The sequence below is a fragment of the Pelodiscus sinensis genome, chromosome 5, assembly GCF_052426305.1.
Source record: "Pelodiscus sinensis isolate ZL-2025 chromosome 5, ASM5242630v1, whole genome shotgun sequence".
Lineage (NCBI taxonomy): Eukaryota > Metazoa > Chordata > Testudines > Trionychidae > Pelodiscus > Pelodiscus sinensis.
Genome location: NC_143056.1, coordinates 49,117,288 through 49,133,140, shown reverse-complemented (window position 1 = coordinate 49,133,140; position 15,853 = coordinate 49,117,288). Strand labels below are relative to the sequence as shown.

Below are 15,853 nucleotides of genomic sequence, written 5' to 3'. Positions count from 1 at the left end.
ATATATTTGTAGCTCATAATAACTATTGACCTTTCTGATATACAATGTTCTCTGTGTTAGCTATTCTGTTCTATCAACAGTGAAGATTGAACATGACTTTTTAATAGAAAACATGGGGTTTCAAGCTGCCTTCACAAAGGTGTTTATGTATTGTTATTTTGTACTGTAGTACAAAGACTAAGTCCTGATGCCCTTTGTCTGACATCATGTTTGTCGTAAAAAAGCCCCACTGTTACTGACTGTTTTATATGAGGAATTGGCTCATAACCATTTTATGGTTGTGATAAAAGCATTGCTCCACTCGATCCAGAATGCAGGTATTGGAAATAAAATCCAAAAAGTACCCCAGGAGCACAAAATGTTTTTTTCTCAAGAAATAGATCCCTCAAGTGGCTACATTTACAGGATTTCCAGTAAGATTTAAAATGTTCACTTTCTGTATTCATACTGTTTGTTCTTTGGAGTGCATAGTCTACTGCATAATAGCTTGTGTTGGATGTCATGTACTCAGAAAGACTATCTTTATGATACCCTATTTTTTCCCTTGAAATTTCCTATTGCTTAGTAGCTATGTGCAGAAACACCTACTGGTAGCAGCTTGACTTTGACGCTGTGTCTATTCCCCCAGAGTAGTATCATCCAAACACTGACTGTGAGCAGCATGAGATAGCTTGAATGCTCTTCTCTATCTCAGGGGAGAGCCTCACCAAGAAGCAACCCCTGCTTGGCATCTGAAAATCTGGAAAGCAACCTCTTTTATTGTGATGTTTAAACCTAAACAATCTGGCAGTGTTCGGCGACATCAATAAGGGTTTTTTATGCCATGTGCTAGGAAGGAACTTTAGTGGGCCATTATTGGCAGCTCTGAACCACAGTTATTTTCACAGCTATGCTCTGGAGTGTCAGTTTATGATTCACAAGTTGCTAAGCAAGATCTGAAAACTTGCAAGATAGGGGGAAAACAGTTGATCCCATTACGACCAAAAAAAACTTTTAAAGTTACAGGAATAAAGCAAATCTTATTGATAGCTCCATCTTGCCAAGTAACTAATCTAATATTTCATTAAACATGCAAAACATTTTGTGGGATTAGAACATATGTGAGAAGTAAGTAACACAAGGTGGGAATTGTTATCCTAATATACATTTCCAGACAGCAAGAATAATATTAGTAATAATAGAAGATGAGACAGGCATTACCTTTATCAGTGCTTAGTGCTATTGTGATAACAAAATGAACACTAACTAAAGTTCAGGTCATTTTGTTTCTCCAAGAATAGTGAGGCATTAAACAACATTATTATATAATGATAATAATGTATTATTATCTTCCAGCAGGAAGAACTGGAAGTGCTAATAAATAAGTACAATTATGACATTGTTGGCATCACAGAAACTTGGTGGGATAATACACATGATTGGAATGTTTGTATGGAAGGGTACAGCTTGCTCAGGAAGGATAGACAGGGAAAAAGGGAGGAGGTGTTGCCTTATATATTAAAAATGAACACACTTGGAGTGAGGTGGAGATGGACATAGGAGACGAAAGTGTTGAGAGTCTCTGGGTTAGGCTAAAAGGGGTTAAAAACCAGGGTGATGTCATGCTAGGAGTCTACAACAGGCCACCTACCCAGGTGGAAGAAGTGGATGAGGCTTTTTTTAAACAACTAACAATATCATCCAAAGCCCAAGATTTGGTGGTGATGGGGGACTTCAACTATACAGATATATGTTGGGAAAATAACACAGCGGAGCACAGACTGTCCAATAAGTTCTTGGACTGCATTGGAGAACACTTTTTATTTCAGAAGGTTTAAAAAGTTACCAGAAGGGGAGCTGTTCTTGATTTGATCCTAACAATAGGCAGGAACTGGTTGAGAATTTGAAAGTGGAAGTCAGCTTGGGTGAAAGTGATCACGAAATCATAGAGTTCACAATTCTAAGGAAGGGTAGAAGGGAGAACAGCAAAATAGAGACAATGGATTTCAGGAAGGCGGATTTCGATAGGCTCAGAGAGCTGGTAAGTAAGGTCTCATGAGAATCAAGACTGAGGGGAAAAACAACTTAGGAGAGTTGGCAGTTTTTCAAAGGGACATTATTAAGGGCCCAAAAGCAAGCTATTCCTCTGTGTCAGAAAGATAGAAAATATGGCAAAAGACCGCCTTGGCTTAACCACGAGATCTTACATGATCTAAATATAAGAAAGGAGTCCTATAAATAATGGAAAGTAGGACAAATTATAGTAAAACTTCAATGCTCTGGCACTCGTGATGGTCCGGCACAATCGGGAACCCAGAAGTGCTCCGAGCAGCTGGACAATTGGAGCTGCTCTGCGCCCAGCTTCCCCGATTCAGCCGCTGCTGAAACTGACCAGCAGCTGAATCGGGGAAGCCGGGGGCAGAGGAGCTGGTTGCTGTCAGGTTGGTCCCGTGGCGCTGCCCCTCGGGGCTGCAAGACCAACTCGGAAGCACTTCAGCTGCTCTTGGGGATGCCTGGGGCAGAGCAGCTGGAGTGCTGCCAGGTTGGTTCCGGCAGAAAGAGATCTAGGAGTTATAGTGGACCACAAGCTGAATATGAGTCAGCAGTGTGACGCTGTTGCAAAAAAAGCAAACACAATTCTGGGCTGCATTAACAGGTGTGTTGTGAGCAAGACACAAGAAGTCATTCTTCCGCTCTACTCTGCGCTGGATAGGCCTCAGTTGGAGTATTGTGTCCAGTTTTGGGCACCACATTTCAGGAAGGATGTGGAGAAATTGGAGAGGGTCCAGAGAAGAGCAACAAGAATGTTTAAAGGTCTAGAGAACATGACCTATGAAGGAAGGCTGAAAGAATTGGGTTTGTTTAGTTTAGAAAAGAGTAGATTGAGGGGTGACATAATAGCCGTTTTCAGGTATCTAAAAGGGTGTCATAAGGAGGAGGGAGAAAACTTGTTCATCTTGGCCTCTGGGGATAGAACAAGAAGCAATGGGCAGAAACTGCAGCAAGGGAGGTTTAGGTTGAACATTAGGAAAAAGTTCCTAATTGTCAGGGTGGTCAAACACTGGAATAAATTGCCCAGGGAGGTTGTGGAATCTCCATCTCTGGAGATATTTAAGAGTAGGTTAGATAAATGTCTATCAGGGATGGTCTAGACAGTATTTGGTCCTGCCATGGGGGTAGGGGACTGGACTCGATGACCTCTCGAGGTTCCTTCCAGTGCTAGTATTCTATGAGTCTATGATGTAGAAATTGTATTAATGGTGTTTGCACTTTGTTTATTCTTTCAGTGTTGTCAGTGCTAGTGCATGTACATAATGTTGATATAGCAAATACATGGAAGAAAGCCTAATTGTAGTTAACATTATGGGGCAAATTTTCAAGACATGGCCTCTGTGTGTGTGCAGTCGATTGAATTTGTAAAAATAGTCCTCTCACTTCATGCAAACTGAACATAAACAGTAGCTTACAAATGTTGTTTATACATTGAAATTGTATTATTTGAACCCTCACATTAACCGGTAAAAACCAAAATTACATTTGCAAGTAATTGCAGGCATGATTTTCCTGTCCACAAATAAAATGTGGATTAAACTTTCAAAAATTTGGCCTTTGTTGTTAGCAGTACCATTGCTGTAGTTATTATTGAGCTTGGTGTCAGTATTTTGAGAATAAACTATGGTTGCCATTTACTCTGTAAATGGACTCTGGTTTGAATATTCAATATAAGCTGTAAACATCATCCACAGACAGAAGTAAGAGATGGTGAAGATGGCCATCAATGGAACCGATCCAGCTTCCAGTATAGTTTTTCTGTTGACTTCTGGATCAGGTCCTGATCTCTTAGAATCCATCCCTGACATTAAGAAGTTGATCCTTCCAGTATATTTCATAGCGATTTGTCCATTCAGGCTTTACATGTCTCTACTGTTGGGGATTTCACCACGGCTGTGTCTACATTGGCATCCCTTTCTGGAAAAGGGATGCTAATGAGACACTTTGGAATTGCAAATCCACGGGGGATTTAAATATCCCCCGCAGCATTTGCATTTACATGGCTGCCGCTTTTTTCCAGCTCGGGGTTTTTGCCGGAGAAAAGCGCCAGTGTAGACACGATTCTCCGGAAAATAAGCCCTTTTCCGGAAGATCCCTTATTCCTACTTTCAAGGAATTTTCCGGAAAGGGATGCCAATGTAGACACAGCCCACTTCCCTGGAAGAGTATTTCATTGCAAAATTTTCCCTGAGATTCAGCCCATATTTGTTTTCTCTTAATTTCATATAATTGCTCTTAGCTGTACAATCCGTTGTTTAATCCTAAACAAATCCGCACCCTCCTCAGAGCTTAAACCCACCAAAATCGTGTAGATTGTTGTTGTGCGAATTGATATAATCATTTTGCCATGTCAGAGAAGCTTTACAATGTCCATTGATGCCTTGATAACTAGTGGGTTACTAGCTTCTAAATGCGCATGCTCTGGAGTAGGATAGGGTTCGAATTAGGGAGGCTAATGTAGGCATTCGAAGTTGCAAATGAAGCCAGGGATTTAAATATCCCGGGCTTCATTTGCATCTTCCCGGGCCCCGCCATTTTTAAATGTCATTTTTAAATTTTTAAATGTCCCTTAATCCGAACTCCGTGCCCGCAGCTACACGCAGCACGAGTAGGTAGTTCAAATTAGGATCGCTAGTTCGAACTACCATTTCTCCTAGTTCCAACTAGGGGGCTAGTGTAGACATACCCATATAGAGTGGTCCACTGTGCAGAGCAGCCATATGATTACATACTCAAATATTTTTGTTGGTGAGTGATTCAAGAAGATGCATAGGGAAGGACCAAAAGACTTACCTAAGATACAGTGATGGGATGCAAGAGAAGGGCTATTATCTTAAACTATATGTGTGAGCAGGACTGGCAGCAGACTTCAGCAGGCCCTGGGCAGTGTGGGAGGGTGGGCTCGGCTTGGCACCTCTGGAAGGGTCAGGGCCTCAGGTGGAAGGGATGGGGCTAGTGGCAAGCCTCCTCCACACAGCTTTTAGTGCTACCCAAGGCTCCAGTGGCAATTTAAAGGGCCTGGAGCCCTGGCTCCCACAGTAGTGGCAGTGGCAACCTTGGGCCCCTTACCCGTTTAAATCACTGGACCCTGGGGCAACTGCCCTCTTACTCCTCCCACACCCATCTGGTGGCTCTGTGTATAGCATATTCACACATTTATTTAGAGCATCATTTTGTGGATTATAGTAGCAGTGACATCCCTTAGTGGAATTATAGCAATGCATCATGTTGTTTGCTTATCCCTTACTCTTATAAGAGATAGCACAGAAATCTAGTACACTCCCCTGTCTTGATAAGTGATGGGGAGCGGGGTGCCCTTAAAGGCTTTTCATAGACGCAGAGCAAGTTTTATCCGAATGCTTGGTTATGTTTGGAATTTCATAGAGCTAGAACCTGAATCCTGCTAACGTCAGTGCCCCTTGATTTTTGTGGCGATTTCAGGGACTCAGCACCCCTCAGAGTCAGCACCCTAGTTCTCATGGTTGAAATGTGATGTGCTGGATGCAAATCAGATGAGAATGCAATGGCGTTGATGGCATATTTTGCTAAAGAGCTCCATATTGCCTAGTTGTACAATGAAGAGGGAACAGAATTTGAGGTCCTTCTGCTAGTGCAGACATTTTCTTATCTGACTCTCATGTTCAGCGGGTGAAATATCCCACTAGGTTCTATTCATGGTATTAAGGATTTTGAAATCCTAAAGAACTGTATCACATCCCTTTCAAAATAATACATTATTTGGCCGTGCTTTCCCTTTTTTTTAAAAAGTCTCGGTGTCAATGTAGTTTAAGGATGTTAAGATGGTTACATAACATAATGCAACATAACTGATACAATCTAATGTCATGCCACAACTCAGTTTGCTGGCTTGAAAAATTTGAAGGGATTAAAAAAAAACATTAAAAGAACCAGACTTTGAAGATAAAAAGAAATAAAAATAGGCCACACTGTCATCCAAAATTTTGACGGAGATTTTCGCCCATGTTTTCTCAATTAATTAGTAAGAGAATTGCTGTCTTTGCAGAAAATGGGTAATTGTTAGCTGCAAGAATGATGATTTAGATTCAGGAGTGTGTGTGTGTGTGTGTGTGTGTGTAAAATGGTCTGAAGTGGTTTGAAATCTTTATTGTTATGAGTTTTGAATAGGCTCATTGCTTCTCTGTGATGAAGTCAGGAGTGAGTTATACAGTGTCTTTCTAAACAATTGGCATTAAAACCTTTGTGGCATACTATTGTGCAATCTGTATATCAGGGATGGACAACCAGGAATGGTGGGTTGGCGGCATGAGTGGCCCTCCTTCACCTGAGTGGGCCACAGCAGCCCCCGGCCCTCTGTGGTTCCACCTGCAGCCTAGTGGCTCCTCCTGACTTTCTTCCCACCCCCACACATCGAGGCACCAGAGCTCCCCACTTACCTGCTCCTTCCCCCTCCCTTCCAACACTTTTGGAGCCTGCAAATTGCCTGATTCATGCTCTGTCCCCATTCCTCCTCCTCCCTCCCAGAGTTGGAACACCAGGAATTAGCTGGTCCTGGTGGTCCAGCTCTGGGAGGAAGGGGACAGAGCTTAAATCAGGCAATTCACAGGCTGTGAAAGTGTTGGGTGGCAGGGGGGAGGAGCAGGAAGTGCAGTGCCCTGGTGCATGAGAGGCAAGTGGGAGTGGGGTAAAGCCAGAGGGTCCACAGGCCACAGGTGGAGCCCCAGTGGGCTGCCTATGGGCCACCTGTGGTCTGCAAACTGCAGGTTGCTCACCACTGCAGTATAAACTATGTATTTATGCAAGATGGTCCTAATGGCCACCCAGAACGAGCACCCCATCCTCTTATAGTGAAACATCACCAACCTGAGAGGGTTTGAATACAGGACTTCTCCTGTTACCAATCCCTAGCTCTCCCTTCTCCTCCTTCCCACCCATCATTATTGTATTTACTTTTGGGGCCCAAGGCACCCTAATTATTGAAAGATGAGCTTGGTAGGCTTTCAAAGGGGGGCATCTAGAAATAGTATTGATAGTTGTCTACTTCTTTTTATATTTGATATGTTCAGTTTTTCCTTTGTACAATTTTTATTCTTATTTTTGCTTTAGTTTCTCAGGTGGGTTTGAGCCAGATCCTGGCCTGTTTGCACTGCAGTAAGGCTTTCCCAAGTACAGCTGAATGAATCCAGGTGATATCAAGCTGCTATAGCTATCTCTGTGCTATCTCTGTCTGAGGCATCTTGGGCAGGTCCATTGACAGGGGTGGGAGGATGACAAAGGGGGCAATTGCCCTGGGGCCAGTGATTCATAGGGGTCTGGGGCTCCTGCTGCCACCACTGCTCCTGCAGCAGTGAAGGCAGCCATAGCCCCAAGCCCTTTGAATCACCACCAGAGGACCACGCTGTGCACTCAACTCAGTGCTAAGGGCTGGGGGAGGCATGCCATGCTCTGGGCAGCACTGAGGACTGCCTGGGGGCCAGCATGGTGTGCTCTGGGCAGTTGTCAGGGCTAGCTGACTTTCCTTGCCTCTTCCACCTGAGGCCCTGCCCCTTCCGGGATCAGGAGCCAGACCCCCATGTACCCTTTTCCCAAGGGCCTACAGAGGCAGTTGGTGCCCCTGATCTGGGGTGTGTGAGAGAGAATGGCTGGAATGGCCTCTAACAATAGGGTCCTAAAATGTTGTTATAAAATGACGTAAGTTAAAACAATCTTGAGATTATTTTGATTGTGCAAGGGACTGAATTCTGGCTTCCCCCTCTCCTCCGGTGCATTTAGCAGAATTCTGATGCACCTGAGGACTTTTGCCTTTATTTTGTTTGGTTAAATAACACCAAGGAAGCATCCGTCATACGAAAACTTAAACGAATCAGAATTTACTAGATTTGGACATTCAGTCCAAAACTAGTGGTGAACCCTTCACTGAAGCTGAGGCTGTGTCCCCTTTGCACAGGTAAGGGCTTATCACTGCAGTTAGGGCTATTTGATGTCTGGGGAGGATGATGACATTCCATAGAGTATTTCCATAACTACTACAGCAAATGGATATAACCTAGATCTCACTGTCTCAGAAGTACCAAAATTGCACATGACAGTAGTAGGGATATTAATGGGTTATGTTATGTTAATGGTCTGATGCTTGCTGGTAACTGGGTAATCGGTAGGGTTGCCAGGTAGACCCCATCAAAAAACCGGACACACTTGATCATGGGTGGGGAGGGGGCGGGGCTGGCCGAGGAGGGGGGCAGGACGGGAAGCAGAGCTGGCGGTGGGAGGGTCCAGAGGCCAGACGGGAGGAGGGGGGCCGGGAAGCAGAGCTGGGCGGGGGGTCGGGGGCCGCGGGGCTGTCTGGGAGGAGAGGGGGGCCTGGAGGAAGGGGGGCGAGAAGCAGACCTGGGGGAGTCCGGGGGCCGCGGGGCTACACGGGAGGAAGGGGGGGCTGGGAAACAGAGCTGGGGGGTCAGGGGCCACAGGGCTGGACGGGAGAAGGGGGCCAGAGGAAGGGGGACGGGAAGCAGACCTGGCGGGGGGAGGGGTGCAGCCACTGGCCACAGCCGGAGTCCTTCGGGCCGCATCCCCGGCAGACACTCTCTTTAGTTGCGAGCAGAAGCCAGCCGGGAGACGGGGCCGCAATCAGTGCGGGGAGCCTCTGGTCATGTGCAAAAGCCAGGCAGGGGGAGTGGCTGGGAGTCCCGGCACCCTCCCTGCCCCGCCCGGGTTTTACATGAGACCACATAGCTCCCAGCGCCAATCGCAGCCCCGCCTCCCAGTTGCTCCCCCGCCCCCGCCAGGCTTCCATCCGGCGCCCAGCCTGGAATTCAGAAAATACCGGACATTGCACATGTCCAGTATTTTCTGAATTTTTCTACCAGACAGATGGTGCAAATACCAGACTGTCCGGTAGAAAACCTGGCAACCCTACGCGGTGGCTTGGCAGGAGCCCACTTCCGCCCCAGCCACCTGCTGCTCCAGCCCAGCCAGACCACCGCGCTCCACCATGAGAGGTATGGGGGGCTCCAGTGTCGCACCATGCCACATCAAACGGTGCTGCAGCCTCCCCACCCACCCACAGAATCCCAGTTAACTGGTTAAACATTCTGTTTAACCGCTTATCTTTTTAACAGGGATTTTACAGCCCTATCCCTTAGAAAGAACGGGGAAAAGATCAGTTAAATACAATTAAAGAATAGAATCAAGCTAAACTATAATTAAATTGATCTCAATATATTGTCCAGATCAAGATAATGGTTTACTACATTAGAGGCTGGCAAATCAAAGGATAAATCCTGAGCCTTCAGCATTTGTATCTTAGATTGACAAAAAGTGGCAGAAAGAAAAATCCCCTTGTTTCTTCACGTGGGCTGTTTGAAGATATAAAATCTGAGCCTCAGTTAAGTATGTAAGGCTATCCAGTTACATCTCTGTAGACCTACAATACTGAGACTGGTTGGCCTGGGTAAGGGGATGGATCGCACCCTTAGCACGTTTGCATATAACACTCAGCTAGAGGGAGAGGTAGATACGATGGTGGGCAAGGATAGGGTCCAGAGCGACCTTGACAAATAGAAAGATTGGGCCAAAAGAAATCTGATGAGGTTCAACAAGGACAAGTGCAGAGTTCTGCAGTTGGGATGGAAGAATCCCAAGCACTGTTACAGGCTGGGGACAAACTGGCTAACTAGCAGTTCAGCAGAAAAAGACCTGGGGATTACAGGATGAGAAGCTGGATATGAGACAAAAGGGTGCTTTGTAGCCAAAAAGGCTAATGGCATGTTGGGGTGCATTGGGAGGAGTATTTCCAGCAGATGTAGAGAAGTGATTATTCTGCACTGGTGAGGCCACATCTGGAGTACTGCGTCCAGTTCTGGGCCCTCCACACCCCCTATACCGCCCCCTCTCCCCCGTTAAAGAAAGATTGTGGATGCATTGGAGAGAATCCAGTGGAGGGCAACAAAAATGATTAGGGGGTTGACCTACGAGGAGAGGTAGAGGGATTTGGGCTTATTTAGTCTGCAGAAGAGAAGAGTGAGGGGGGATTTGATAGCAGCTTTTAACTTCATGAAGGGTGGATCCAAAGAGGATGAAGAGAGGCAGTTCTCAGTAGTGACAGATGGCAGAACAAGGAGCAATGGTATCAACTTGCAGTGGGGGAGGTTTAGACTGGATATTAGGAAAAACTATTTCACTAGGAGGGTGGTGAAGTACTGGAATGGATTACTTATAGAGGTGGTAGAATCTCTATCCTTAGAGGTTTTTAAGTCCCAGCTTGACAAAACTCTGTCTGGGATGATTTAGTTGGGGTTGGTCCTGCTTTGGGCAGGGGACTGGACTCGATGACCTCCTGAGGTCTCTTCCAGCCCTATGATTCTCTGAGATTTGTAGAACCCAATTCCTCATTCTTCTACAATGAATTGTGATAAATTTGTAATGTGTGTTCAGAAGAAGGTGTTAAATATCAGTGATGTCAAGTTTTAATGTTTTCATATTTTTGCATGGGAAATACTGTCACAAGCTTTAAAAACAAATACAAACACTTCAAAATATATAATATTTGACTGAATTTCTTTGTTGTCCAGATAAAGGATAATCTTTGAATTTTTTGCCACACATTCTTGTATTTCTAGTCATAAGGAGTAAACTATTCTGTATTTGATCCAACAATACATTTAAGCATGCACCTTATTTTAAGTGCAAGTTGCCTAATTAAAATAACTTGCATAGTTAAAGTGAGACATGTGCCTAAGCTGTTTGTTGCTTTTGTTCCACGGTCTTCAGAATTAATCAGTCAAAAAATGTATTCGGACTCTTTTTCATATCCCTTGGCCCATAAAATCAGGCTGATTTAATGCTACCAGTTCAACTAAAGAGGGCCCAGAGAGAGAAATTTTAGCACATTTTAGAGACCTCTAATAACAGCCTGAAACAGCTTTTCTGTATATAATACCACTGGAATTTTAAGTGTCTTCTCAGGGTAGAAACAAGTGCCATTTATCTTCTTAGAAAGCTGGAGCTCTCCCTAGTCCATTAGTTTAAAGTCATTAAAGTCTGGTTGATACAGCAGAGCTAAGGTAGGTTTCCTGCCTGACCAACTTCTGCACAGATCCCCAAAGTGGACAGCATTTCCCTCCAATTTTTAGGCAAAGGAGCTGCCAGGAAGTTCCAAACTCTACTCTCCACCCTTGGCACCAGCTCCACAGCTCCCATTGCCCAGGAACCCACTGGCACATCATCTCCATACTGGTGCACATACCAAAATTCATTCCACACATGGGTGGGAAAAATTAGAGGGAACACAGTTGACAGCACCATCTGTCTCCCTCACTAAGTGGGAAAGGGGAGGACATTCAAAAGGATTCAGAAGAGAAAGCTGTAAGTTATTGAGAGAAGATCAACATGGAAACAAGGTTATTTTAAGTGTCATTTTTCTGACTAGAACCACACTTTAAGACATAATAATGTGAGGAAAAAATAGGGTAGTTAACTGGTGAAGATTAAATCTTCCTTGAAAGTCTTTTAATGCTTGGTTAGATGCAATAAACTGCAAACCCATACACAAAATGAAACAGAAGTATTTTAAAGGGGATGTTCAGGCATAGAGTCCAACTGAAATTATAGATTTGTGTACCCAGGTGAATCCCTGAATTTAGTGGTTCTCTATTACACATGCAGATGACCAGATTTTGAGAATATTCAGGAAGACATTTATTAGCATCCCTTTCATGCTAACACGCAGATATCTTCCTATTTGGGCTTCCCTTTGCAGTGTGGAAACAATTCCTTGTTTTTCCTCTTGGTCCAATTTAACAAAATCTTTTGTATCAAAGAAGAAGTTTAGTAGCAAGTGAAAGCTTATTTGACTAGTGTTGAGGAAAGTTGTTCTTTAACTGAATCCCCTGGAACACAGCAGAGGTATTAATGTTGTAGCTTTTCATCTATTCCTGTGGAAATCCTGGCCCTTTGAAAAAGTAAGCTTAAAAAAACCCAACAACAACATTTTGCTTCTAAACATGGGGAAAATACCATCTCTCTTCTCTTCTCTTCTCTTCTCTCATTTTAAGTACATTTGACAAAAAGGTGTAAGTTTGTGGACGTTCGTTTAGGCATCTTTAGAAACCTTTTCTTATTAACTTGGACTTTAGGACATCTACTATATATTTTAGAGGGTTTGTGAGTGTGTCTGTGTGTCCATCTGTGAGTCTGTTTGTTCACAAACTCCTAAACAGTAATAGCTAAGCTCACCGAATTTGGTATTCAGCTTCCTCTTATCATGGCAAGATAAGGATTTGTCTGTGCCAGGACAATGGGATGTGCCTGAAATTCGATTGTTTCTCATAAAATGGAACAGGAGAAGGTCTTGTAGAAAGGACAGTTATACTGTGGAATGACTAGTGGGGGTCAGAAGCAGCAAGGGGCCAGAGATGGGGACCAGGACAGTTATAAGCTCAGGGGGCCAGAAGGAGCCAGTGATGGAGAAAAGGACAGCTATCTACTACATATTTCAGAGAGTTTGTGTGTCTGTGTTTCTGTTTCTGTTTGTCTGCACCCCTCCCCAGGCTCTGCCCACTGCAGCTGCCAATGACAGGCACGTCTCATCTGGCCCCAAGCTGCTGTGGTTACAGAGGGCTGGGGCTGTCTTCTCTCCCTGGGGCAGCCTGAGTACTGCACCCCCCCAATGCTCCCGAGCAATGATTTAAATGAAGAAAAAACAAAACTTATTTGAGTTAAGGACCTGAGCAACGCCAGCTACATCTTCTAGTAAATTATATTTGGGGCTTTCTTTCTCTCTCCACCCAGGGACACATTGTTTGTCTGAATATGTATACGTTTGTGCATCAAATATGGATACTGTGCTTCTGTTATTGTGATTGGAGATGTATGATTTACATTGTTTGACATTGTTTGGTTGTATTTCATTAAGTCAGTGAGGCCCCATGCAGGAGAAAATGTCCATCCACCGAAAGCTCATTGCAGGATCTTGACCTTGGTTAATATTTCCCTCATGTGTGTCTGGTAGTTTTGCTTGGCCTTTTAATCTGGATAACACATTAGTACAGATATCACAAGTTTATATTTTATGCTCTTGGAGGCAATGTATACATTCCTTTTACCTTTCCTACTCGTGCTGTCTGCAGTAATATGTCTGCAGTGATAATTTGAGCAATATAAAGAATGCAGAATTGTTCTTTTGAACATCACCAACTGAAGCAAAGGTAGGACTTTTCCAGATACTTGCTTCCTTGCACTTCTAAAATGACAAAAGACCTCTTTAGACCTGAAATATATTAGATTTTCATTCTGATGGCACTTAGATTGCTATCTTCCTTTGATATAATTGAAAAAAATATTATTAAATTGCTCTGTGATTAACATTAAAATCAACTCATGGGCATTCACAGTGGCTATATTCCACCATTTATCTTTCTGCAAATCTCACATTGATGTCAATAGTTGTGTTTTGTGCATGTAGCAAGGATAAAATATGCCCCTATAACTTTTTTTCTTACCTTTAAAATACCTCATGCATAATGATGATTAACATTATTAAATAACATTGCATGGTATAATGTTCACTGAGAGGTATATAGGTTTTATAGATATGTTAAAGGTCAAGTAATGTCAAGCTTGCGATATAAGATCATAAGAGCCCAGGAAATATTCAGTGCCAAGTATTCAGAGGAGCCAAAAGACTTGCCGGGCCCCTGGACAAGGTGGGAAGGGGGCCTGTCTCTAAGCTCCCAGCAGGGATGGGGCTTGAGAAGAAGGGGCTGCCCTCAGTGCTGCCCAGAGCTCGTCTGTGCCATGCTACGCACCCCCAAGGTAGCCCTCAGAACTGTCTACAGCGTGCTGCAAAGCACTCTGGCAGCTTTTTATGAGGCCCGGGGCTCTGGCTGTTGCTGCTGTAGCAGTAGCACCGGCTGGGAACCCCAGGCCCTTTTGAAACTTTGGGCCCTAGGGCAATTGCCCCCTTTGATCGCCCCTTGGCAAGTCTGCAAGTATACAGTACTAAATATAGGTTGTTTTGTTTTTCTTCACAAATGTGAACTAGGGATAAAATATTTTTATCTTTACGATTCTTGAGTACGGTATGTTCATTCCACAGCTTTAATTTTATTCAGATACAAGGTTTTGTGTGTGTAATTAACATTACTTCTGTGTATTTAGGTAATTACCAGTACAACACATGAGGACATGTTGTACTTATTGCCAGTATTAGGGTGTAATGCGCTGGAGTGCAACTTCTGCACATGTTAAGCTGATTCTAGCATTTCTTCACACAGCAGGAAGCACCCATGCCATCGTTTCTTAATGTACTCTTAAAGCACTGTACTAAAGCAGTAATAATTAGTAATAGTTCTCATCTCACAAGTGCTACTTATATTCTGGTTGACCCTTTGTTGCTGTTTCAGGGTTCCAGTAACCTTGACCCTGAAATAAATAAATATATATATTAAGTTTCATTTCACAGATGTTGTAGACTAGATATTGTTGAGCAGAACTGAATTTTTTTAGGCCAGGTTTGTGGCATAGATTCTGATGGCTTCACGTTTGTTAAGGTCTCTAAGGACCAGCACCAATAAATGTGAAAGAGACAACAGTAGATTGGCATACTTTTCCATTTCCACCAGGATGAAAAAAAGCTCTAAATTAAGTCTAACCTTAAATGTATAATCTGTCCTTGGGAGGAAAAAAAAGGATATAGCATCTTCAAGCTCTCGGCATCCCTTACGAGAAAAAATTGGTTCTAAGGGTCTCTGATCTTGTGTTTTAGTAAAATAGAACTGCACGGCTGACTGACAGTTCTGATCTAAAGCATTTACGTTTAAGTTTTGATCTCTCTGCTTTTGATTAAAACTAATGAGCTCATTTAATTCAAAATGGGAATCTCTGATAAGAGAAATAAGGTTGATGTGATTGGATTAGAGGGGCAAATTAAACTCTTAGAGCAGAAGTTTGTGCTTATATAGTGTATTAAAAAGCTGTTGGCGTATTATGGCGTGTTAGATGATGAGAAAAATTTCATAGTAATTCATATTTAATCAGAAGAAATGAAAGTACTAAATATAACATGGCTCTGCTTTTCCCTCGAGTGATAAAGAGCTGTACATTTAAAATGACATCGAATTCATGCTCTCTAAAACAAAAACCTTAAAAGAGATACTAAAGAAAGGGACATTCTTGTCAGCAATTTCATCACAACAGAGTTGAAATGCCATAAATACAAGAAAACGTGACCACATTAGAACAAGCACAACACAAGATAATCCTTAGCTCACAAACAACCAAGCTTTGTATGTGCTGCATATCAAATGCTTTTGTAAATACTTGGAATGGTTTCGACCAATAATTGACCATATTCTTTATTATAAGGGCATCAACAAGGTATTTTTCTTCATTTTAAAAATCTTTTTTATTCATTGTTTATTATAATGCCTTAGAACTGAAATATGTTTCATTGCCAGTACTTTGTTATTGTAGGGCTGCTAAGGAAAGCTTCAGGAATTATTTGTTAGAAGAAAATGGTGTATAGTAGCATTTGATTGAAAAGAAAAATATTAAAATGTTGCATGGGGACTATGGTCGTATTACATTCCCAACATCTGCATATATTATTTTATTATATTCAGCTCATACTGCTTTTTTCTCATCTACTAGTCATCTTGTAGCTGAGGCAGCTGAACATATAGGTGTGGTCTGTAATTTCAGAGAGGAAACTTCACTTAAGGCTAAATGGACCTTGAAGCTGTTTCATCTTCATAAGTCACTAATGCCTAATTGTTATTGCTAATCATAATAGTAGTGCTTTTCAACTGATGGTCACATGGTGTTTTATGGACATGAATTAACCCAA

The 15,853-nt window shown here is 43.0% G+C and overlaps 1 protein-coding gene across 5 annotated transcripts in view; it reads left to right on the top strand.

Annotated features, from left to right (window-relative positions):
• NPAS3 (neuronal PAS domain protein 3) overlaps positions 1 to 15,853 on the top strand; it is an 888,615-nt gene that overhangs the window by 789,572 nt on the left and 83,190 nt on the right. The window lies entirely within an intron of this gene.